This window comes from Anopheles gambiae, chromosome 3 (genome assembly GCF_943734735.2).
Source record: "Anopheles gambiae chromosome 3, idAnoGambNW_F1_1, whole genome shotgun sequence".
Taxonomy (NCBI): domain Eukaryota; kingdom Metazoa; phylum Arthropoda; class Insecta; order Diptera; family Culicidae; genus Anopheles; species Anopheles gambiae.
Genome location: NC_064602.1, coordinates 68,596,426 through 68,621,640, shown reverse-complemented (window position 1 = coordinate 68,621,640; position 25,215 = coordinate 68,596,426). Strand labels below are relative to the sequence as shown.

The window sequence follows — 25,215 nt, the reverse complement described above, 5'->3', positions numbered from 1 at the left end:
ATAACTAGGTTATCACTCATACACGCCAATCGGGGAAGGTGAATCGGTGGAAACTCTCGGTGAGGAAGAAAAAGGGTAGTACAGTGGGAGAAAAAACATTGTGTACATTAAACAGTGGGTGGAAAATGGGGAGGAAACAGGTGAATAAATGTTTGTGTTTTGTAGTATGTCAACCATTTTGCAGATCCTTCCTTCGATTCAGTTTCACGTATCCTCGCCGCACACACACGTGATCAATTTGTAGATGAAAAATATTACCTGCAAAAAAAGAGAAACCAAACAAAACGATTAATATGTAATGTGTAACGTTCCTGTATTAATAAATGCTAAACATATGACAACCTTGTATCTTTTATCGCAAAACCGCTTGTGCAGCGATCGGAAGAGATATGGGAAAAATGAGCTAATATCGTAAGCATCCGTCATCTTCCGACAGACAGACAGAGGGCGTCAGTAAATAATAAAAAAGGCGTCTCAGATCGGGCTGGGAAAGCGGCACAACAATTGACAGTGAAATGAGCCACCAATCAGACCAGAAGGTGTGGTGGTAGATCAGTAGGTAACGATGGTTTTCCGCTCCAGTTTGCACCGTAAGTCGAGGGGAGAGAGAGAAAGACGGAGCCTATTTTGGTATTGCACTGAAGAGGGGTAGTAATACTGCTCGCGTCTCGCGCATATATCTTTTTTTGCACCAAGCAACAAACCCAAACCCCAGCAAAGCTATGAATTTGAGAGCTATGAAATAGATGATGTTGTTGTTGTTTTTTTTTTGAGTTTGTTTGCGCTGTATGTGTTGCCTGCTTAAAAGAGTGAAACCGACACCATTCGTGCGGTCGTGTGGGGCCTTTTCCAAGGCTAACCAACGACGCGCACGGCAAAGCGAGGGTAAGGATGGCAAAATTGTGCGCATCAGGTATCCCCGTTCCACCAACGCGCGATTCGCGTGCGCTCACTCATCATCATGGTGGTGCCAATCTGGTGTGATGATTTAAATTAATCCGATTGCTAACTGAGCCTTAACAACGGCTATCGCCATTACATTTAATTGTTGGAAAATGGCAAATCTTATCAATTGTTTTTTTTTTTTCTTTTTTGTGCACGGTGGCTGCAGTATTTTGGAGAACGCCAGGCATCCAGGGAAGGGGATTCATGAAAGAGAGTACGAACAGAAAGAAAGATGTACACGGGGGGCGTATGTGTGGGTTGAAAATATGCAAACAAAACAATGCTCTAATGGTATCAAAACAGAAGTTGCAAACATATGGAAAAACGTGTAATGAGTACATTAAAATTCATAACATATTAAAATAGCTTCTGAACAATCCCAAATTGCTGGTTATTACGGAGCGATATTGAGCGAGGAAAGCGTTGTGCAAGGTATAAACGAATAATTAAATTAAAACTACATATGTTTGAAGCATTTTCAGTCTATCTGCGGCAAGATAAGTGCTATTGACTTACAGATAAGAATATCCTAGATATTAAAATTGGATTTATAATAGTTCTAATTGACTCTAAAAATCTATTTGAATTTGTATTAAGAAACGTTAACTTGAATGTGTTTAATCCACCATGACTTTTATAGAATATATCCTGCCCAAGAGGACATGATCTGGATGGTGCCGCACGCATGCAGTCAAACTAGCACACGACAGGCAATGGTTGAAGTTCTCGACTCAATCACAAAAACGGGAAATATATGAGGTAAATTTATGTTTTCGAAACATCGTATGTATATGTGGCCCACTACTTTTAAAAACACTCATAATGTCATTTAAAGATACCTTCTTAATAGGAAATGTTGCGTTATCAATCATGACATGACATATCTCTTAGGAAATCAACTGATAAATGAAAAAGGTATGTAAAATAACATCCCACAGCCAGCCCCTCTCCATTTACCGCCTTATTAAACACCGCAATTCAACCGATGAAAGTACTACTATTCGTATCTATCTCAAAGCTTGATTGTAGATTAGCAGCAGCACTCCATTTCCGTCGGTGCGGAATTCTTCTCCCGCTTTAATCAATTTGCGAAACACAGCTATTACATCTCGCTGACCTTTCACTAAGACATACTGGCGCCAATGTCTCTAAGTCCTCACACCCTCCAATCGGGCGCTATTCCCACTCCGGGCTCTCATCTACCGGTTATGCACTTCTGTTGCACTTCTATCCCTCACCTGGTCAGAGCGATAGCAAACTTCTCTCCCTCGTCGCCCATCACCATCGATTTGGCCATGCACTACTTTGTGCGCGGGGAGGTAATTTATCATCCCCCGTTTGCAGACCTCGCATAGTAGGCACATCATCCCACCACCACAAACACTTATACACCTTCAGAGTCTCGAGAAATCTTGCCATACCGTACACACACCGATTGCAGGGGGTGTTTCGCTCGAGTAATGAAATTAACCTTTACTTCCATAGCGCCAAACCGTCGACCATGTTGTTGGGGATGGCCGTCGACCCGTCGCGGATCTCCTATACAGAAAGCTCCGGCGGGCGCTACAACTACTCTATTTCGCGCGATTCCTCCCCAAGGGCTGCTCGTCCCCCCTTCACGTGCTCTAACGGGATCGATGGCGCGCACATTGTGTAATGTATGCCTTCGAACGGGCGCCGCGAGCGTCAATGCAGTCCCGGGCGCGTTTTCTCTTTCGTTTAACCGTTTAGTTTCTGTTTTGTTTGGTGTGTACCGTTCAAAAATAGAAAAATAAACCTATTTTTGTTGCTTCTTGGCACAGGACATCCCAAGGCATCGCCCGGCTGGAGGGGTACATACAAAAGCACCATTTGACGCCATCGAGCGCTCGGGAGGAAATACACAAACGTTTTTGCCATTCTGTGTCTGTGTGGATGGGAATGATATTTCAAATAAGGAAGCGCCATTTTATTGATCTTTCGTGCTTCAGTTAGGCGCTGTTGGGTAATGCTCGTGTGTCGTGGGCGAAGGAAAACACGGGGCAGATACTTAAGCGTCGCCGTTTGTGTGGTTGCGTAACGTCAACATTTAAATAGCAAACTTTCTTGGCAATGGTATGATATATTAGAAAATCATGTAAAAAACATTAAAAAAAACTTGGATGATGTTCCTTCAATGATGCAAAAAAAATGTTACAAAAAAGAAAATATTATAAACTCTTACTTACAAAACTCCAGAAGAGAAAATACAAGATAAAACCTTCCGAAAGTGTAACGAACATCAGTGAACACCATTCATAAAAAAAACAAGTCTTAACAATACTTCCTTAACTAACCCTAACAAGCGCGATTCAGCTCGATAATAAATCATACCACTAGAATAAGCTTTCACTCTGCCCCAAGTTAACAGCTTACAGTAAACACTCCTCGCCCCCCCATGCGAGCAAACAGCACATTTTATCGCTCAAAAATATTCAAAATCGAAAGTGCACCCGGAGCAAACGAGTTTTTACCAGGTTCGCGCCTACCCCAGCAAACCAGCAAGATGTAATAAAAACATGCTAATCCCGTTCCAATACTTGAGCTTCGGTCGCGCGCCTGTGTGTGTCGTTTTCTTTTCCGAAACTATCCGTGTTCCGATGCTCCGACGGGGCGGCGATGAACGGGTTTCCTCCCATGTTATCTTGCACCATGCAGAGCAGGTAAAATGCAGGCCCCCCCCGCGGGAAAAGCGCCGTAATAGTGCACACGTTGAAAACGCGGAAGAACGCGATTGCAAAAAGGGAAATGGCCTGACAGTGGCGGCGCTCTCAGCTATTACGCAAAAATCGCCCTCGCGCGATCGGAAAGTCCAGGAGACTAAAGCCCGCGCCCTCCACTGCTCCACGCTGAGAATCGCAGCAAGCAGCGTGCAATGAGGATTTAGTGCCGTTGCTGCCGTGGGTTGCCGCCGGTGGACGTTGATGCGAATTGCACCGTCCGCATGTAGTGCCTCCGATTTAAATGGAAGGGCCAGCATGAGCGGGCAGTGAGGACCTGATATGGGGAGTGGTATGATTCACACAGCAGTTCTTCCTATTCGATCAGGTGTAGTAGCGCAGCGAGCGAAGCTTCAGGCCCGGAGTGTAGAGTACCACCATTATTTATTGCAGGCGTCCCCCGCAGCCACGTTACACGGGGCGTTAGAGTAACGTTTGCGACGAAAACAACCGGCAAGGGAGGTGCTCGCCGTGCTTGATCTAAAACCGGGAAGCCGAACAAACTACGGTGGTGGTGGCGTTTTGTGTGCTTGTGAATGCAAAGCGCTCTGACGCAGTGTAGCGGCGAGTGGAGGTCTAATAACGTGTCAACTACGAAAAGTGGTTCCATAAGGTTGACGCAAAAGTTATGATAATCTGGTTCCTTTTTGCCCCCCCCCCCTCCCCGCTCCTGCTAAGGAGCAACCCATAGTATCCTATTAAAAGATTAGGTAAAGCGTGATTGCACAATCGCAGCAGTTATGGTTAACGAAATGGCAACACTTGCGATAGATGGTAAGAGGATTTGGTGTCGTTTTTTATTGCAAAACATTTACGAAACGGTCAATATTTGGTGGATTTGATTTTTGTTTGTTAATTTGATAAACGAATGACGTTGACTTGTTTGCAAAAAAAATGCTACCATTTGTATGGTATTGAGTTTACAGCAAAATCAAAATAGAAAATAAGGTATTAAATTGGAGTTTTGAACTATGTTTGCAAGGAAAAATTATTAAAACCTCTAAGACTTGCAGCAAGAAGAAACAAAACACTTGAACGATCAATCTTTATTCTAGAAATATGTTGCCTTTTCTTGTTGACACGGTGGAGTGGAAAATAATAATCTAAAAAATAATCTAATATCTCTCCTGACAAGAGAAAAATCTTCTACAAATCTTCACGGTTTGTCCCTCAATTGAGTGCAAAATAACATCAACCATCCCCAACGTTCCTATCATACGTTCAGCTGTCCAGCAATTGTCAAGACATCTCTTAATGATCGCATGATGGAAATTCAGTAAATCTCAACGAACAACAAGCTAGAGGATCAAGCAATAGGTTCACTTGCTAGACCCTAGAAGAATGTCGGAACACGCCTGCACACCAATCCATCCAATCTCGATCACTGTTTGTTCGCTTGATTGCACCAGGCGATTATGAATTCCAATTTACAGCGATCAGAGCGCTTTGTCGTTACCAGCGAAACTTTGCTGAAACGCGCGCATGAAGGTTTCATTTGGAGGTGCTGCGAAATTGCTAAAGGTGCACGATGCACGAAATAAAAAATGCTGCCAATGGGTGCATGTGGGTGGCGAGAGTCTTTTCGGTATGTGCCAAGTGTGGGTGAATTTACCCAGCCCCGCAGCCTCTTCGAAAACGATCGCGCGCAACGGTGATCGTGATGCATGTGATTGTCTTTTGATAGTTCGTGAGGAAATCGCGCAGTGGCAACGCAGCAGTTGATGCAATGAAGATTTCGATGCAGCGGAGCAAAGCAATCGCAAAATCTGGCGAGCCATCTAAGCTTAGAGCGATGCCGATGTGAGCGTTTTGAATGAAATGGTGCCGTGGGCGTATTTAGCGCTGTTGATTAACGTTGACGCTTGAGAGGTGAGTTATTTTGTTCACGCTAATATGCTTAACATTGATTGGAAGACACGATTTCGGCAAAAACTTGTGTTAATTAATGACCGTAGAACATGCAGAAGGCCTATTAGCAAGTAGTGTGGAGAGCGCCCCCGTGGTGTCGTGTTAAGCGCCTGGTTTGATACACTGAAGGTCGCGCGATCAAACCCTAATCAAGGAATGACTTTTGAGGCCAATATTTACATATTTATCAATTTGACTACTTATCAAGCAAGACAGTTTAAGTAAGGTTTTATGCTTTAAAAAACCGTTACGCGTGAGCAAACAAACAACCTATTTTTATTAATTGATTAAGCAATCATTTTGAGAAGCAAACAAAAAACCTGGCAAGTATCGCTTACTCCTCCGAGGAAACGGTATGTTATGCATGGTGTATTGAAATTTATATAAATCATTAACTCATTCACTATCCTTAAATGGTGTCTGCAAACCCGTTTTTAAGCCGGCTTGAAATGATGTCATACAAGTTTTGGCTCTTCCTTTCCATTGCCCAAACGTTAAGCGACTCCCAAATGACCCACAAAAGCTGAGCTGTAAGCGACGTCCAAAAATTACACTCACTCACAGTGACCGCTTCAAACCATGGTCCTCCGGGACGAACCAGTTAACCCAAAACAAAAACACACATTCACCGCAAACCTTCGTTTTCTTTCTTTTTGGAAGACTTGCGTCCCTCTCGCCCCTTTGCCCCTGCTGCGTATTAATGTTCGATTCATTTCGTCCGGGCAAAATTCTCGTCCAATTTACGCGAGCACGTACACACACGCACACCATCACCACATCGTCGCCATCCCATTGACCCGTGGCGAAGTTTTTTGATTAAATTAGGTCAATTAATAAAACTCGCAATAGAAGCGGGGCTGGCCAGTTCCGCCTGGACCATCGTTTGGCCCATCCATCCGTCCGTACGTGTGTGTGTGTGTTTGACTGCTTTTCCTTCATCGACAGTTTCGCGATCAATCGATTGCGCTTTGTGTGGCTGCCCGAGAAACGAGAAGTACATCTCCCCATCGGCAGGGTGGCTGGCTTTCACTTTGCAGCATGCCCGCTTCTCCTCACCGTCGTCCGTAGCTGAACTTTGATACAGATCATACACCATCACCTCCTCTGTGGACCCTTTCTTCTTCTTTACCCCCCAATAACCTTGGTGCTGCTGCTTTCCCAAAACTCCACAGCTGACCAAAAGGAGCCCACCGCCATGGTTCGCCCCTCGCACTGCTCGAGTTCAAATTATTGGACGTGACTGATTCGCATTTGGATGAATGCCACCAGTCCCTTACTGCTGCAAGCCGCGTTATTACTTCCATCTTTGCTACTGCTGTGTAACAACACCACAAGGCCTAAGCCATGGCGTTTTTCTTCCTTTTTACATTCTCCAGTCCGGCTTTTGTCTTTGCAAATGCTACTCGAAAACTCGATCCAGAGCGTCCACACTGAACACACTCACACACACGCTTGCAGGCAGTCTGGGCGGCAGATGGCGCCAATTAAGCGGTCTAGACCGCCCCATCGGTCGCCCCATCCAGCAAGGCTTCTTCCAATAGGTCTCCCGGCAAACGAAGGGAAATCTACTTTACGGCTATCGAACGAATGCATCTTGCACACGCACTACCTACCCCACCTCCCTTACTCCCTCCGCTTTCCAATCAGCTGAGCTGCCCATCGCTTCTTGACCTGCACGTGGATGGCTTTGGATGCGTTACACCGCTCGGTACGGCCGCGGCTGTGCCACAAACGGTGAAAGCGCGCCGGGGCGATTAACGGTGATGAACGACCGCGTGAAGCGAAATGGTAACCGGTTTTTCGCGACAAACCCGGGATAGAACAAGTTTGAAGCGGTGGGAAAGAGATATTAAATTCTATTTATGTTGCGGTCAAACGGGGCGGGAAAATTAAACATATTGTTTTTATTGAAAATAAAACTAGAAATCAATGTACTATATTGAGTATATCTACTCATTAGGACATTCATTCATTCTTCATTCGTCGAGTGATATTAGTTAATTGCTTTAAATTTCCATTTTGACGAGCCATCATACATACGGCACTATGGTGTCATTGGTAAATACATAGTCGTACACACGAGCGATAGTGGGTACGAATCTACTCAAAAGTAAGCGTTTGTCTCCTATAATTTATCACATCACTGACATTTATCAGTCTCTGGAGCTTTTTTGTCAAGATTGGTTTTTACGGTTTAAACCATTTCTAGGAAGAAATTTGGCATTCGGACATTCTCTGAAATGATGTGGTTGTTTATATTTTCAAAATCCGATATGTTTGGTCGTCTCTTTTGATATACATGCGTCAACACAGAGTTAGTTTGGTAAATGACAATACATGTTTGACAAAAGGGTAAAAATATGTTTTCTAACTTAGAAATAGAATAAACATGCCACTGTCTTCAAATGTATGCATTATATACACAACGCCTAGACACCTATTTGCATTAAAATGCTGATACGCTTGAGTGTATAAGAAAAATAAAATTATCAATATTGATTTATCTAACAATCAACCTCAGCATTGAGCCATCATTAAAACCTCATCCTTAAAGTAAAAACCACTTTCATCACTGTTGTTAATGCAAATATTGGTGCGCTTTTCCTCCGATCCACTATCAAAATTATGCTCCCTATCGCGATGTTTTCACTTAAGAAAATCATAACAACATTTTGACAAACGCTGCCCCATCCTCCTGTTTTGATTTGATTATTCGCTGCCCGAAAAAGGCCCTCACTCCAAACCAAACTCATAACTTTCATTGGCTGTGGCATAATTTTCCGCCGATAATTGCGAGCTGAACAAATTTTATTTACCTACGCGTGTGCTGCTGTGTGTTGTGCTGTGCTTCTTTGATCTTACTTCCTCTCTCGCAAAAGTGTGCGTGTGTGTACAGTATATTTTAAATAATCAACATCGCACCGATAAGGCTAACCAAATTAAGGAAAGTAAACACGGGTCTGGGCCGGTCCGAGTAAATTATCGCTCCGCATTGATATTATCGTGTACTGAGGAGGGAGAGAGCACAAACCTCAAACGCATCCTACGCGAACGTTGTACCAGCTCTGTTTGAGTCAGCAAAGCTCGATGGAGAGAAAAAGGTTCGCACAATCGAATATCGCAAACCGCATAGAAAGCCGTGAAATTTCGTTTAAACGCCCAAACTAATGCCTCCCCATAAATACACGAATAAAAGGAAGCCAAAAAACCCACCATAAGCTCACACACCTTCAGTCCATCATCCATAATGATCAGCGCGCATCATCATGCGCGCGAGCATTGGGTGCTTCATCAGCAACTGCTGGAATGATCGCTGGATTAAGATAGTTACAGCAAATGAGGCTCGCACGTCATTGCAAATCGAGGACGCCTGGAGCGAAACAGTGGAAGATGATGCTTTCGTGACGAGAAAAACGCTGCACAAACAACGGGAACGATGCTGTGCATCGAAAACGGGGTGCGACGGCGATCGATTTAAGCTGATTGAGTGTGTGATTGCAAAAAATTTGTCACGGGTTACTGGCTTCCCCAGGCGGCAGTGGCTTCGGGAAGGTGTCCGAATTTATTGACACCACCGCTTCGAGTAAACGGCAGGAAATAGAGCGTAAAGCGTAAAGTGACGAAAGAGGATAAAACGATGTGAGGGATTGCGATTTGGTGAAAAAGGTAATTTGAAGAGCGGATAACAGTATGTCAGCTTTGAAGCCATCATATGGCTTAATATACAGTAGTTCACGCAACTGATGGTTCAGCTACGTGCAGGATGAATTTGTTTCTGGATGATTTTCTGGGATATTTCATACTCAATGTACTATGTTATGAAACCATTTGATCGATGGATCAGAGCATCAAATATACCTGGATCTATTATTATTATATTTTTTTGTAGTTGTTTAGTTTACTAACCAAAATTATTTAAAAACATTAACAATATAACAACAAAAACAATAAAATTTAAAACACATATTGATTCAAGATACATATATTCTGGAAAGGTCATTATAACAAAAGAAGACAAGCAGTGGCAGACTTAAATATTTTTATAATCTTTTATAAAACCCACACATTTGTTACCTGGACTATTTGCAATGTTTCTAACGAAAATATTATTCATCAAACATTTGTAATTACGATTTAGAGTAGTACTTCATTAAGTTGCTGATATATACCACACTTAAAGTCATCGCATGTAATACCTAAAGGTAAATTGACCAAAGACATTCATCCTGGCCAAATTTCAACGAGGAACCAATTCATGGACAAATTGAGAAAAAAAGAATTTTTCAAGTATTCAAGCCCTTGAAGCATTTTGTTGTACACTATCTTTGCTTCTTGAACAATACGACCGAAGCTATTTTACATTAACTTGACTGAATCTTTAAATTACCATAGAAAACAAAAAAATTAGAATTCAATTGCAACTGTACCATAAATTCCGTGTGCCACTGTAAATGCGATTTTCAATTAATGCTCCAGAGAAATAGCAAAGTAAGCGGTTTTTCGAATAGAAATGTCTAGAAATCGGATATTTCGTATAAAATTTTTACAAATTAATATCATTTCTTCGTAAAAATGACGCAACGTAAATTTGTAAAATGCTTCCCAGAAAAAAGGCTTTCTTCTTTCGTTCGTGAAATACCTGTTGCCGACGCAATCCTGTAATTTTTCCACCCTGCACGAAATCGAAAGTCATCACTAGCTTTGTGTTGTAGGTGTAGGGTGTATGCGATGCTCTTCTCATCCTTCCAATTTTGACAATGCCATTCCATCCCTGTCATGTACCTTTTCATTTAGAGACCGCGGTCTTAGTCAACCGGACGAACAGACAAAACCCTTCTAACTCAAACACCAGCAACATCCGGCAGAGCTCAACCACTCTTCTATGTTGTACCAACACACACCTGCGTGTACCGAAATTCTGCGACTCACTTCCGTTTACGAGCGCGGCAGCACCTCCATTTACCGGTCCATTTCGCCACCATGCGCGGTGCACGGGTACGGTTGAAAATCGAAAAATAATATTCTACCCAATCGGACACTTCCTTGACGGATTCGAACGTACTACCTTTTTTTTCTTCTCTTTCATGCCACTTTTAATCGCACCATAACAATTGCACACAGATTGCGCTGTACGGTTGGATGGAGAATCGAGCCAACAACAGGCAACCAAACTTCGAAAAAAGTGCTTCATCAACGAAAAAAAGAACAACAGAACCAGAATGGGAAACAGAATCAGTGCCACCATCAAGCCAACAATAAAACTGAAGCGGAAAAACATTCCGACCCACCAGATTGGAGCCCATTTGGCCTTTTTTTTGGGAGTTGATTTCAGTTTTCCTCCACAGTTGTTTGTGCTCTCGTAGTAGCAGTTTGGTCTGAAATGTGTGTTCTTTTTTGTTTTGTTCTACCCCACCGCTTGTGTTCCTTTTTGCTTTAATCGTTTCGCTGTTCTTTTCATGTAACACACTCATACACAAACACACAGCCATTGGGTTGGCTTTATTGCGCCAAAGAGTACAACGTACCCATTTCCCGGCACCGAACCGGCCCGAACACGAAACCCCACCATCAAGGCGAAACGACCTTGAAGTGCTTTTTCCGCCGAGACACGACGGCCCAAAACGCGGATGGGAATGGAAAAGTGGTTCCAGTTCTCTTTCCAACACACGCGCGCACACACACGATCACGATCGACCATGACGAAATAAATCGACCAGTGACCGCGTAGCATAAGCCAACTGAGGTGGGAAGTCGGCCCGTTCCAAAGCCGGTGGGTAAATTGCCAACCCAGGAAATAATGATCGAATAATTGCTCTGTCACTCCGTCATCGTTTCAAGGTGCAATTTCCAACCGTCGTCGCAGCCTGTTCGTTCCACGTCCGAACGTCATTGCACAACCGACGCATGATAATGCAGCATACATAGCCCACTCCCCAATGGAACACGGCCTGGCAGGCACATGATACCTTTTGTCTTAAGCTCACATTCCACGTCGGCCCGACTCGAGATATGCGTCCCAGACAGCTGTACGCATACGGGGCACAGCAACATGTGACTTGGCGGTACAGTTTCTCCAACAGTTGTATAGTGTCGTGCGTGGGAGGAAGGTGGCGTCTTGTACTCTACCACACATAGCGATTATCGACAATGTGTTCCGTGAGAACATGCAAAGAAGGTCCAGACTGTTTTAGACGCACGCACATGGAGCTGGCCCACTGCACTACAAATCTGACGACGATTGGGTTTCTTTCTTCTCTTGCTCGCGAGTGTGTGTGTGTGTGTCTGAAACGATGATCGTGTAATCTATTGTTGATTGCTATTGACTTTACGCCTGCAGGAAGGAGGACGGAAGGCTGCAGGGCGTCGCCGAGTAAAGTGGAATGATTGACTTCATTACGCACATAGTAATTTACATCGCTTATGAGTCATAGAGCTGCAGCTGCGATGTAATCTTCTTCGTTGCTTTTTACGTTTGTTGCAGCAAGTCTGTTCTGAGTATTGGAAAAAAGATGCAACAACAGTACATTTCTTGATATTTTGATTGTTCTGCAAGATTGGAGGTGAATCATCTTTATGTTGCTCAAGATTCCGAAGAGAGCATGTGCGCTATCCACCAATTTTTCAATAATGCTAATAATCCGCTTTATCCAAACTTAAAACTTCGTTTTCACCAGGCCCCGATGGCATCCCTGCCTGTGTTTTGAAAAAATGTGGCAATACCCTCACTCCTATTCTCACTCGTCTTTTTTCTCGCTCGCTTAGTGTAGGGATTTTTCCTAGTCAATGGAAACTAGCTTGGCTTGTTCCCATTTATAAGAAAGGTGACCGCACACTAGCATCAAACTACAGAGGCATTTCTATTATTTGTGCGTGTTCTAAAATCTTCGAGTCAATTGTCCATTTATCTGTAATTCCTTGTGTAAAAAATTATATTTCTACGGAACAACACGGCTTTATGCCCAATCGCTCAGTGTCCACCAACCTAATGTGTTTTTTGTCTTCTCTATATCACTATCTGTCTAGTGGTAAGCAAGTAGACACTATCTATACCGATTTCAAAGCGGCATTTGACAGTATACCTCTATCATTACTTGTTGCTAAGCTTCGAAAACTAGGTTTCGGTGGCTCTATATTGCCGTGGTTCAACTCCTATCTTGAGAATCGTTCTTATGCAGTTAAAATCTGTGGCTCTTTCTCTGAATGCTTTCTTAGTTCTTCGGGTGTCCCTCAAGGTAGTGTCCTTAGTCCCTTACTGTTCATTCTCTTCCTCAATGACTGTACTTCGATCCTTCCTCCTAACGGCTTCTTGCTATATACGGATGACGTTAAAATTTTTCTTCCTGTATCTTCTACAGCTGATTGTCTAGTCCTTCAATCCTGGCTCTTAAAATTCTCTACATGGTGTGCTTCTAACGGTTTAGTCCTGTGTCCTGAAAAATGTTCTGTCTTGTCTTTCTTCCGATCCTCTACAAGTATAACTCTTGCTTATAGTGTTTGTGATACCCCTATTCCCCGTGTGTCCTTGTCTAAGGATCTTGGCGTCTTCTTTGACCCGAGTCTTTCTTTCAAGGAGCACACGGACTATGTCATCAACAAGGCCAACAAAAGTCTTGGTTATATTTGTCGCATGTCCACTGAAATTCGTGATCCCTTTTGTCTTAAGTCCCTTTATTGTTGTTGGGTCCGTTCCGTACTGGAATATGCCTGTGTCATCTGGTCTCCTGTCCAACTATCTCTGCTCCAAAGGATTGAGAGGATCCAGAGACGTTTTACAAGGATCGTATTTCGTAGGTCACTGGGTCATCACTCTATTCCGCTTCCTTCGTATGACGATAGATGCACTCTATTAGGCCTTGCCAAGTTGGAGCACCGCTTCTCGGTCGCTCAGGCTTCTTTCGTCGCTGGCATATTGCTCAATACGATTGATACCCCTTCACTTCTGTCGCGCTTACATTTGTATGCACCTTGTCGCACCTTACGTTATCGTTTTCGTCTCCAGTTACCTATATGTCGTACACGTTTTGCTCGCAATGAGCCTTTTGTAAGAGCTATGTCGTCTTTTAATAGTACTTCTGATCTGTTCGATTTCAACATATCCTATCCTGTCTACCGATCCCGTCTTCGCTCCTTTTCCGTACCATAAACTCCTTCCAACTCCTTCGTGAATAATTGTATACTATAGTCAGTAAGCACTATTGCTGTAACCCAACGTGGCCGAGCAATTAATAAAATAAAAAATAAAAAAAAAAAATAACTATGTACATCTTGTTTTGCTTTGTACATCATCAACACAGGTCACATTAATCCTGTCTGCCACAGTTTTCCACGAACAATCGATTGGATTTGCTGCCATGTTAAGCTTTGTAATGTTCGGTGAAATGCTATCCACATCCATACTTGAAATGCAATTCATTCTCACGTCAAGTTCAAGGGATGGAACTGAGACTAACGATAAATCCAGCTGTGAGAGATTATTACCTGTTATCCACAGGTCTCTTAAGCTTGTGGGGTAATGTGGACTATTAAGCATTATCGTTGTTAAGTTGTTGAAGGACACGTCCAGCGTAACTAACCTTTTCAATTTTGCAAAGCTGTCTATAGCTACGTTTTGAATTCGATTTGTTCTTATGCTGAGAAGAGTTAAACTATTTACATTATCCAAACAGGCTGGCACTGTGGTTAACTCATTGTAGTCCATCTCTAATGAAGTCATATTTGGCACATTCCATCCACAAAAGTCAATCGATGTTAGTTTATTTTTCGATAAAAGCAGCTGTAATGATGCTGTTGATTCAAATCTACCCAACACTGCTTTTATTCTATTCTGTTTAACTTCCAACATTTGAATTTTACCGAAATGATTAAAAATCTCCATGTTGAGTGTTGTCAGTAAATTATTCGGTAATGCTAAAATTTGCAAGGAATCATAAACGCTACACCGTTTCGTTGAACTGTTGATAATAAAGCGTATTCGGTTGGCGGCGAAATTTAACACTTGCAGCTGAGAAAGATCACAAAACTTAGCCATATCTAATGCATCCACCAGGCAACGTTCCACTGCAATGTTTACAGACGCTCTTAAATTGCTTATCGATTCGGGAATCATGACAAGCTTAGAATCACTCACGCTAAACACTGTGATTGCATTGCGTGCATCTATCTGGATGTTTCTTACACTGGTTTGTATAACAGAATAGCTGGAAACGTTCATCTGTCCCGGAATGCTGATCCACCTTAATGCAGATGATTGGATTATGTCCACGTTTTTGACGTGTCTGCGAATGGCGTGAAAGAAGTAATCTTCAACTTTATCGAGCAAAACATTTCGATACCGCACGCTTTTCACGTCGCTTGGGACGTATTGGTTCACAAAAAAATCATCAATCGATTGAATATCTTCAATATCGCATACAATTTCTTTGCTGCAAATCAGACGCACGGAATAGACACATTGCACAGCTAAGAGCACAGCCAGTAAACTGCAAATATATTTTAAAGTGTAGTTGATGAATTTGAGGATCAAACGGGGAATAGTGCAAACCTGTTCACATGGGAAGTTATCAGCGCCATTGGAAACGTGTATTATATTACGCTGACTATGAACCTACGTCAAAGAAGACTGAACCTTATTTTGTTTATAGCTACGGATCATATCCTCGCCCCTACTTTATATTAACTAACCAAACGAGATTTAAATCGATTTTAAAGTGTGACATGTGACAATAAAGTTTAAATTTAGGAAATTTTGATTTTGTTGATTTTATTGTAACCGATTAAAAGAACATTTGTATCCGAGGTAATTGCGTGTGCTCCTTACATGTTGAAGTTGAATCGCCTTGAACTAAATTGAAGGTGTGCTGAAAACATATAGGGACTCCCCTAGCTGTAATTCAATAAAAGTGCTCAGGTCTGACGATTGTCATAAGGTATAAGGTTAATTCCTTTAGTATTACTAGTCATAAATAAAACAGACTACAATCTATCGAATCCAACTTGATTAAACATATTTCAGATGTATTGCTACTGTGATAAGTGGATTGTAAAAAAAAATCCAGTATTTCAAGAAGTTCTTATTCTTGGAAACTGGTTAGTTCATAATACCATTCAAATCTCGCCAAGGTCCGACAGTACTGAAACTACGACTACTCTACATAATTTCTTCTGCTTCATAGAATGTCCATCGAGTACTCCAAAAGCGCCTAGAAAAGGCATTATATGAGCTACTGCCAACTTGAAACAGTTCTCGTCCAAGTTCTCAGTTCTCATCACTATTGGCCTACATTGAAACCCGCACTGAACTGCAAATGGAGACAGTCTGTAGCCTTACTTTCCCCCTGAGAAACAAGAACAGCTCCTGCCATTCCTAATGAGCAAGCAACACGTCATTTTACGATTCGAAACAAAGCCGACAGCCGTCATCTCGTTGCAAGAACTCGTTCACCAACTTGACCTACTACCACTGCAAACCAGCCCGATCCGAGGGTGCAATCGTCAAAATTAACAAACATATACCCATACCCATCGCCCCATGCCACCATTGCACCACCACCGTGTATACTGCGTACTGGTGCCATCGTTCTCCGAGGTCGGGACGACTTTCGCGCAATGATGCTAATGGGATGCAGATTTTCAATGGTGTTGCTTCTGTCGAGCTGCACACGTGAACACAGTCAACACAGAACGGTGCGAAGTGTTGCACACACTAGTGCAGTTAAGTGCTCAAAATTCAAGGCAAGTGAGAAACATTTTAATGATCATCACCAACCGGCCCAAAGAGTTTGCAGTCGTGTGAGTGTGCTGGACACATAGGGTGGGTAAAGTTGGATGAACTTTGGTGCGTGTTTTCATTCTGTCATATTATATAGAATGTTTCCGGTTTGTTCGTTGGGGAATTTATGTCTTAATTTTGTATACGACAAGAGTTCTGGGGCGTTGATTAAATACAATATGAAATTACCAACATGTCCAATCGCCTTTACAGAAATGTTCACTTCACCTTGTTAGTCCACTCACACCAAATGACGCAATTGCAAACAAAACAAACGAAAAAGGCTTTATCTCTCCCTGGCTCCCACTATCACTGCGCACCACTTTTGACGAAAAGAAGAGCAAAATTATGCACCAGACCGGTGGGGAGCCGGAAAGAGCCAACCGGCTGAAGCGGGGCAACAGTTCAGCACCACCGAAGCAACATCATCACACTCAAGTTGACCTCGAGCCAATTCATCGAGACACCCGGGTGTTGAAAACCGGCATTCCAAAACTGCAAGCAAAACGGAGAGGGCTGGTTCGAAGCTTTCGTAAGCATCGCTGACCGGTATAGCCTTCCTCTGGTTGCACATCTTTCGGGGCAATTGTTCCCGGGCCGGCCGAACACCCGTCGGATGGCCCTGAGGCGCTCGGTGGCGATTTTTCAACCGGTTTGACCATTTTGCACACAACAGGAGGGGTCCGCGTGCTGGGGTTCTCACCACTTGTTTTTGGTTTGACCTTCACGGTGGTGCTCTACCCATTGGTGGAGCAGAGAGACCGCTGATACAGTGCAGCAGAAAATGCAGGATACAATTTGCATAAGTATGCTGTTTGTTGAAAGGTCTATAAAATTTGTTTTTAGTTGAAAAACATCAGCAGGAAGTCTTGGTTAGTCTTTGTTGAGGATTGAAGTATTGAATTAAGAGTTTTGTGAGGCAAGACTAATAGATTATGATTTTATACGAAAAATCGGTATAAACTCAGTTTAAATGGCAAAATACAAGGCTCAAATTCAATGCATCGCAATAAATCAGTGGTTAAGTTCTTGTTCTTCTTGATCGGAGGTTGTGGGTTCTAATCTAGTCTGGATACACTTGAATATAATGGGAAAAAACTTATTCCTATTCTACTATGTAAGATTCGTCTTGTTAGAATAATAATCTTTATGAACGGAATTGAATGTTCATATTTCGCCCAGTTTTTCAAATCAAAAGATATATCTCAATTTTTAGAATATCCACCAAAATAGACCGCATGTATAATGAATCTCTTCGGTCACAACATGCATCCGTGATTCCATTTAGGGTTCGATAAAATCATGCTCCATTATAGTAAACCCACGGTAGCGAAACCACCGTCGGCCAATCTCTACTACATTGATTGATTCCATATCCCCCACACATATGCTAGTGAGTCGATTGTGTGAACATGGCTACTACACTGCGCCCACTTGAACACACATTGACCGATTCCACGACCAGTCGCAGTCGCTGCTCTCCTTCTCACCCATTTAGTTTGACCTTCAGTCGCATGCCGGGTTGACCAGATTCAGAACGACCCTACAACAAACAACACACTACCCCGGCAAATTGATGCTGATCAACTTCAATCACTACTACTTCTTCTTCGCTGCTTGGTGGTGGTGTTGGTTGCCCCATGATTATTAGTATCATGCACCCGAGCACCCACAGCTCTGTTAAGCTTTTGTACATATCAAGAACATCTTACCCCACACCGCTACGCGCTACGGACAATCAATCAACATGGGAGAACACAGTGTGTCGGGACCGCACCCCTCCAGTGTACAGTGCACGAAACCTTCCGCTGTCTCATTTTGCAACACAGAAGATAAACAAGGCTTCGGTACAGTTTCATCGACGTGTTCCTCCTGCGCGAGTGCATTCGCGAGGGACAAAGCTGTGCATCGGCGTAACATGACATTCCTTCCCGCACCCGCCTTTGGCTTCGATGTAGAGATGGAGGAAATGATCACTACACAATGCCGTACAACAAATGGACTTAACCGCACCGGCGCACATACCATCGATTGTCATATTCAGCGAGGCAGAGGGTTGAACAGTGCAACAAACATGTTCTAGACATGTGTGTGTGCGTGGGAAGGGCATGAAGGTGGCTTGTTATGAATCGTGAAGAATGTCGGAATGCTCATCGAACGTCCCGAAGCGTTGGGGAAAAAGGCCACACCCATCAGGGTGGGAGCATTCAATACGGCTCTAAACGCGCGGGACAATAAAACTTTTACATCACATTCTGTTCGAATGATCATGCAAGGGAGACGATCGAACATGCGGGCACAACATTAGTTGATTAAATTTTGTATGGACAGTTAAAGTTTAATCAACATTAATAGAGAAGTTGTATCATTGCATCATAAGCTGCAAAAATATTCAAAATAGCAATCCTCAATTCCAATCAATTGATTGATTAATTGACAGTTTCAACAATTATAAAGCGGTTAAGTAACAAAGGAGCACAAATAAATAATTGCACAATTTCTTCCCAGTTTCTGTGGCAACCAACACAACCCAAAACATGATCGCTGCTTCTCTTCGTCCTCTGATTGATGTAATCTAATGAAAAGTTTTAATCATTTTCCCTACTCACACCTCCTATGAGGTAACGCGCAAATGGGGGAAAACTTACTGTTTTTCTCCTCTCTCTCTCTCTCTCTCTTTCTCTGTCTCTCTGCAGCTGTTCGATAATCATCAAAGCAAATCGAACGGTTAATTATAACAAAAATATATACTCTTTTTGGACCTTCGTGGGTGCAGCGCTACGTAACGTTACGCCTGGCGCGAAAGGTAGGTCCGAGACCGTCCAATCAATTAGCTTGCACCAGCGTCGTTAAAATATTTTGACGGATTTTTCATCATTAAAACTGAGCTTGGAATAGAGAGCCTGAACATACACCATGCAATTGAGCTTATAATAAATGCAAAACGAGAGAAAATATGTATTCTTACCTTGGCGGTTTGATGAAGTTTCCGTTTTCCGTCCGGGAGAATGTTTCCGCTCGCAGCCGATTTGGGCCACACAAACACACCGATTCTTTCCCAGTTCTTCAGAGCCGCTTTAAATTGCACCACCCACGGTCGAGAGGGTGGGTGGAAAATTATACCGAATTAAGCAAAAAAAAATATATATAAAAAACAACACTCCGCCTTCACACACTGGAACAATCTAACGCATGCAGAACACGGTTGGGAAATTACACAAAACAGAAGAGAAGAATAAAATACACGCGCACACATACGCCCACCACTACTACTGCCCTGCACTATTCTGGGTGGTTTTTCATTTGGGCGTTTTTCCACACTACAATGGGGGAAAGAGGCGGAGGAGGGTGGAGCCCAAGCCTACATTTATCAATTACACTTTGTATTTTTCCATGCACACCTCACAATCACAATACACGTATACACGTACTTGAGCACTACTGGTGCAGGCTCTTCACGGCCCAACCCAAGTGGCAAAAACGCACCCCCAACGTAACCACGGACTCGAACGAACACTCCTATATGCCGCACACACACCTGCACACACTCTTAAAACTCCCGTTGGCCTCGATTGGAGCGCAGGTAGGCACCACCGTCGTCGGCTGGTGGTGCGTTTTCCATTCGGCCGATTCCGATATTTCACACTTCACCGCTATTGATCCGTGCGGGGCTCGGTACGGGCTCGACAAGCCTGCATCTGCCAGGTGGCCACAAAACACTACCAACTCTACAACCCGGCACAACCACCACTACTACTGCTCTCTCGTCGCTGCACTGTTTAGTCTTCTGTAGTGTAACCAACGAGGAATAAAAAAAAAGAATAAATGAAAAACCATCGTATCGTTGTGGTTCGGTGTGGAAGGAAAAACACCATAAACTGGTGAAGCTTTTGCTCGGTCAAAAAAACCGGGCGCCGTGAAGAAGCCACTTCTTCCACCGTTCTACAGCAGTTCTCCTTTCCCTCCCCGGAGGGATTCACGACAGAACGAGACGATCGCACGTTGATCAACCGAAGCTAAAGAGAATCAATTCGAGGGTTTTATGCTTTGCCTGTTGCCTTCCATCAAGCTCAAGCCCTTTTGCAAACTAGCCGGCAATGAAGACGTCACCGGCGAACCGGAACCACACCGACAGAAACATTGCCCCTGCGCTGCAAGAAAGAGTGCCTGCGAAAGGAACCTCTACCGTAGCTGGGCTTTGGCCAGAAGAAAGAGCAAAACAACAAAACACCGAAAGCACACGTGCACGTGGTGGGGAAATCTGGGCTACAAGCCGGGGTTCGCCAGGGGGAATGGCAAACTGATTCACTTTTCAAAATAACAGTGATTTTTTTTAGGAATTAAATGTTACCACCCGACCCTCACCGCGAGGTTTGATGAGTGTGGGTGTGAGTGGGAGCAACGCGGTTTTATTGCTGGGCACTTTTTTTACATTTGTGTGCACTGAAATCTTCCAAGAAACACAACTAACGTCATTCGCGCGAAGGAAGGTTCATATGGGCGAATCAGCAACAGCAGCAAGAGCAGCATCAGCACCAACAAACGGCATCAGTACACACAACACAGCACCAACATCAACACTTTCCTACCGACGCTTTTCCCTTTATTATTATTTTGATTTTAATCCAAGCGGCGCCCGCGTATCGCGCAAAAAATTGATGCGAATTGAAATTTAATTAGCAACAACATACATACACATTTCTATTCGTACGCGCGAACGCTAGTGGCTTTAATGCATGATTGCGTTGGATGGAGCAGTTGATGTTGCTGTTTTTTACTGTTATTGGCATGCAAATACGCATAAGGGTGTACGTTTTTGTGCCGGGAGAGGGTTTTCGGGGGTGAGAAAATAGGTTCGAAATTTTATTGGACGTGTTGTACATCAATTTATGCTGATGTATGTGTTGTTCTCGCTCGAAGATATCATTCCATTGCGAATTCGCTGCAGGTTCTGTGGAAGAAGCAAAGGGAGAAAAACAAACAAACATTAGTACAAACATTTTTGTGGAGAGATTCAAGATGTGTGTAGCGCGTTCAAGAGATCTTGGAATTGTGTTTAAGCCTAGCCAAAGCTTCATTTGGGTACAGGAGATCTTACATTTAGTTTAAATCTTCCCAAGACATTAACGCACCGAACCATGATGATTCATTAATCATGTTGCCCACTCGTAACTCTTTTCGCTTTCAACAGTTAATTCAATTTTAAATTATCAACCATCCCCAAAACCCATCTATCTCGATATAATCGCAGACGCAAAATTATGCCCACAGGTTATGCAACCGCACACACACACACAAAGGTTGCATCTTCTTCCCAGCGCTACCGGATGATTTCGGCACACAAATCTAACTTTCCGGCCCAACTGGTCATCCCGTGACCACCGTAGCTCATTAGAAAGCCACCGTGCACCCGATTAATGACGACTAAAACGCAAACCTCCTCGCTAGAGGAACCGATTTCATTCGGTTTCGCATACCCAATAATGGCCAAAAACTCACAAACGCAAACCATGTTCGTTGCATGTCCAGTAGCAACAGTGAATCACGAGCAGTTGTGTTAGTCGACCAACAGCACACAAAAAATTGTTAAAATTTTATTATATTTTCCTTTCTGTGTTCAACTTCGGCGGACCTCTTCTCCGCCCGCCGCACAAAGCTCTCGAGCAAAACGTTAAAGCATCGTTTATAAAACGCACACTTTTTGTGCGTCTTGCCAACAAACCGAAAAGCGAATGATCACGATGAAAAACAAGCTACGTCAGGAGAAATTTTCCAGCCAACGTCGTGTGCTGTACGTCAGCGTGCGGTCCGCGGTCCGTCATCCTGCCAGCTGGTAATAACTGCTCGTTTTAACTCATTGACCTACCGCTGCGACCGCAGTTCCTTCCCGCCACACATGATCGCAAAACGGTGTGGCATGCCGCGGGGCTCGTGTGTTAGAGAAACAACGCAACGTCTGGATGGGGGGAGTTTGGAGTTGGAACTGTTTCAAGTGGTACTGCTGCCACTGCGCTGCTCTGATGTGTGCGTCAAACTGTGGCACGCTTTTTGTAGCATAGCAAACATGCTTCATCGGCAAGTTTTGGCCCCGATCGCGACCGCGACCATGAAAATATGGCTGATGGCGTGAGCGTGTTTGTGTGCTCACAGTGCGGTATCGTTGCCTCATATTTCACCTTCCATCGTCGATAGCTGCTGCAGCACTGTACTCGAAAATACGCCCTGGAAAGCCAATTTTTCACAAACTCGGCGAATGCTAGTGACGCTTTGCTTAAGTTGTTTATAACTCCAACCAACACGGCTCGTCTTTCTTCTATCCGCCACCATTCAACAAACGATGAGCGACAATTCATTAATAGCCGCAGCATAAATCAGAGATTGCCTCTCCTGAACATCATGTTCGTAAGCGATTTGTTATGCCAGCTTGAGTGGACTACCACTGCTCATCCGATACGATAAACGTGCGATAGCGTGCTATCTAAACAACCCGCGACATCAAGTCTGTCTGGCCGATGGGGCGCTGGAAGTTTGCGTGACGACTGAACGCCGACCGTCCGGTTTGATCGATAGGACCAAACGCGAAGCGAAAACGGAACTGCCAAGCCATTTGTCGCCACTGTCGTGTTTCGTGTGGTATATGGTTTTATTTGTTTAAGAGAGCGCATTCTCGCGATTAGCTAGCTTGTAGATGGCGAAAATTAGACACAAAGCGGGTTGTTTTAGGGGGCGGGAGGAGCAGAGTTGTTGTGGTAATAGATTGGATAAATTTCAACACGACACGGTACCCACTTGAGAATGATCGATTTTTCATCTGTGTAAACAGACTGTTCGAGGAGTAACATGAATTGATGAAATGGGTCTAGTCTTGTGGGATTAAACAGTGAGTAACTTCCCGTACCTGTTGGAGTCGGAAGATATATGAGCGGAATTTCAGGATTATTTTATTTACAAACTAAAGGTTCTAAATTTTTCAATATGATCAAGTATTTCCAAGATTTAAATTTCATTATTGAGATTAGATATTTTGTACATCTTGAACAGCAACTCCGAATCACGAGAACCGAGTTATAGACGAAATCCTCGCATGTCCATTTTACCATCAGATCCAACGTGATCGTTGAGACGTCACGATCAGACTGAATACTTTCAAACTGGCTTCACAAAGTTCAGTTCTACGACATAAAAGATCGTGTGCGATCGTGGTTCCTAGGCTTTCTTTAGCTAGCAAAGCAGTAAGAAAAGAACCACAATTATTGGCTCATTACTACAGTTGGAGGTGGATGAATGCTCCCGGCACTTTCAACACCGGCGCTACAGACCCAAGAACTCGCGGGCTGATTAAGATCTTCATTCTTCCGTACGCTCCATTCCAACACGCAAGAACGATCCAACAAAATGGCGATTGCCCCAGACTCAGTTTCACCTCATTTCCCTGCTAGAAAAGTGGTGTACGCTTCAACTGTACCATTGCTTTGGCTGCAAAAAAACCACACACAAACACAACATAAATCGAACGGTCTCTTCTTGCCAGCCTTTGCTACTTCTTCTGCCGGCAGTACAGCGGGCCAACTTCTACGGGCCATCCCCGACGGGGCTCCATTCTTTTTCTGATGGTTCCGCTCCAACAACGATCCAGAGTGCATCTTTACGCTTTGCGGGGCCCGGCAGTGTGCTCCCCATTTAATGTAGCATAGGCCCGATCACTGCTTGATGCTTCAAAGGTATCTTTCAAACTGAATGGGACCTTGGAGTTTGCGTGAGTAAACGATACACTTTGTCGGCGACCACAAAAATGGCGTCGTGCGATGGGATGAGTCAAAACCCCAAAACCACAGTCTTACATGGAGGGTTAAGTATCGTGCAATTGCTATCGTTAGTCATAAACTATGCGGCGAAATGGGTATCGAAAGCTACAAATGCATGATGAAAATGCTGCTGCATGATGTATGTTTTGAAATTATTTGTATAACATTTGTTTAGTTTATCGAATTTACAAACAGTTACTGTTAGTGTCGGCGATTTGGTAATCAATATTTGCCGTTTTATTGCAGCAATGAAGTAGAGCAGTCAAATGTAGGTCTACATCAAACAATCAGAAGAAGCTATCGCACTTCAAGAAATGTAATACATCACCAACCATCACAAAACTAGTTCATTGAAAACGCGTTGGAGGCGCCACAAACCAGAAACAACCTTAACCACCGGAGCCAGCGAGAGGTGACAGAGGTAAAATCCGTTCAATTACTCCTACGACTCTATTTCAACTTCAGCCGCTTTGAAGACTCATCCGCAGTACCGCTAGTTACAACATCCCACTACTACCACCATTTTCTTCATGACATTTACGATGACAGCGCATTAACACCGTAGAGGTGTGTGCTGTGCTGACACTCTACGTTGGCCATCGATTCCTGGATCAGAGCCACGAAGCCTCGCGCCACTCGACGCATTCTCGATCCGCCGCGACACAAAACGTTCAAATTCGAATGTACTTCCTTCATTCATCGACCGGAGAGAAACACTGGTCCGCCTGGAAAAGTGGGTCACTGACGAGAACGTGGGCGGCATTGAAGCGTCTTCTACCGTCTTCTTCGTTTGTGTGTGTGAGTGTGAAAGAACTGGCTTCAAACCACCAGAGGTTCCCGTGGCAGAAGAACACAACGTTTGCCATTCGAAGGTGTAATTCCAACTATACCCCAAAGCCACCCCTAAAACGCCCCAGACACAAGTAAAAGCAGCAAAACGGCACTCGGCAAACGTAAGCAAGACCTCCAGAACCTCACAGAGCAATCTCTGGACCGCGATTCTCTCCAAAAGCGTCTGAGCTGCCCCCATCCGAAACGACGATGAGAGCGC

General features: G+C 43.7%; 1 protein-coding gene across 3 annotated transcripts in view; it reads right to left on the bottom strand.

The window, feature by feature from the left end:
* LOC1278859 (serine-rich adhesin for platelets) overlaps positions 1-25,215 on the bottom strand; it is a 61,732-nt gene that overhangs the window by 19,708 nt on the left and 16,809 nt on the right. The window contains exons 2-3 of one of the 3 annotated variants that reach the window (XM_061661929.1): positions 21,241-21,310; positions 19,328-20,146 (exon numbers count right to left, since the gene is read on the bottom strand). The gene's annotated coding sequence lies outside the window, so the exon portion shown is untranslated. The remainder of the gene's footprint in view (positions 1-19,327; positions 20,147-21,240; positions 21,311-25,215) is intronic. The other 2 variants (XM_061661928.1, XM_061661930.1) reach the window with 2 other exon arrangements.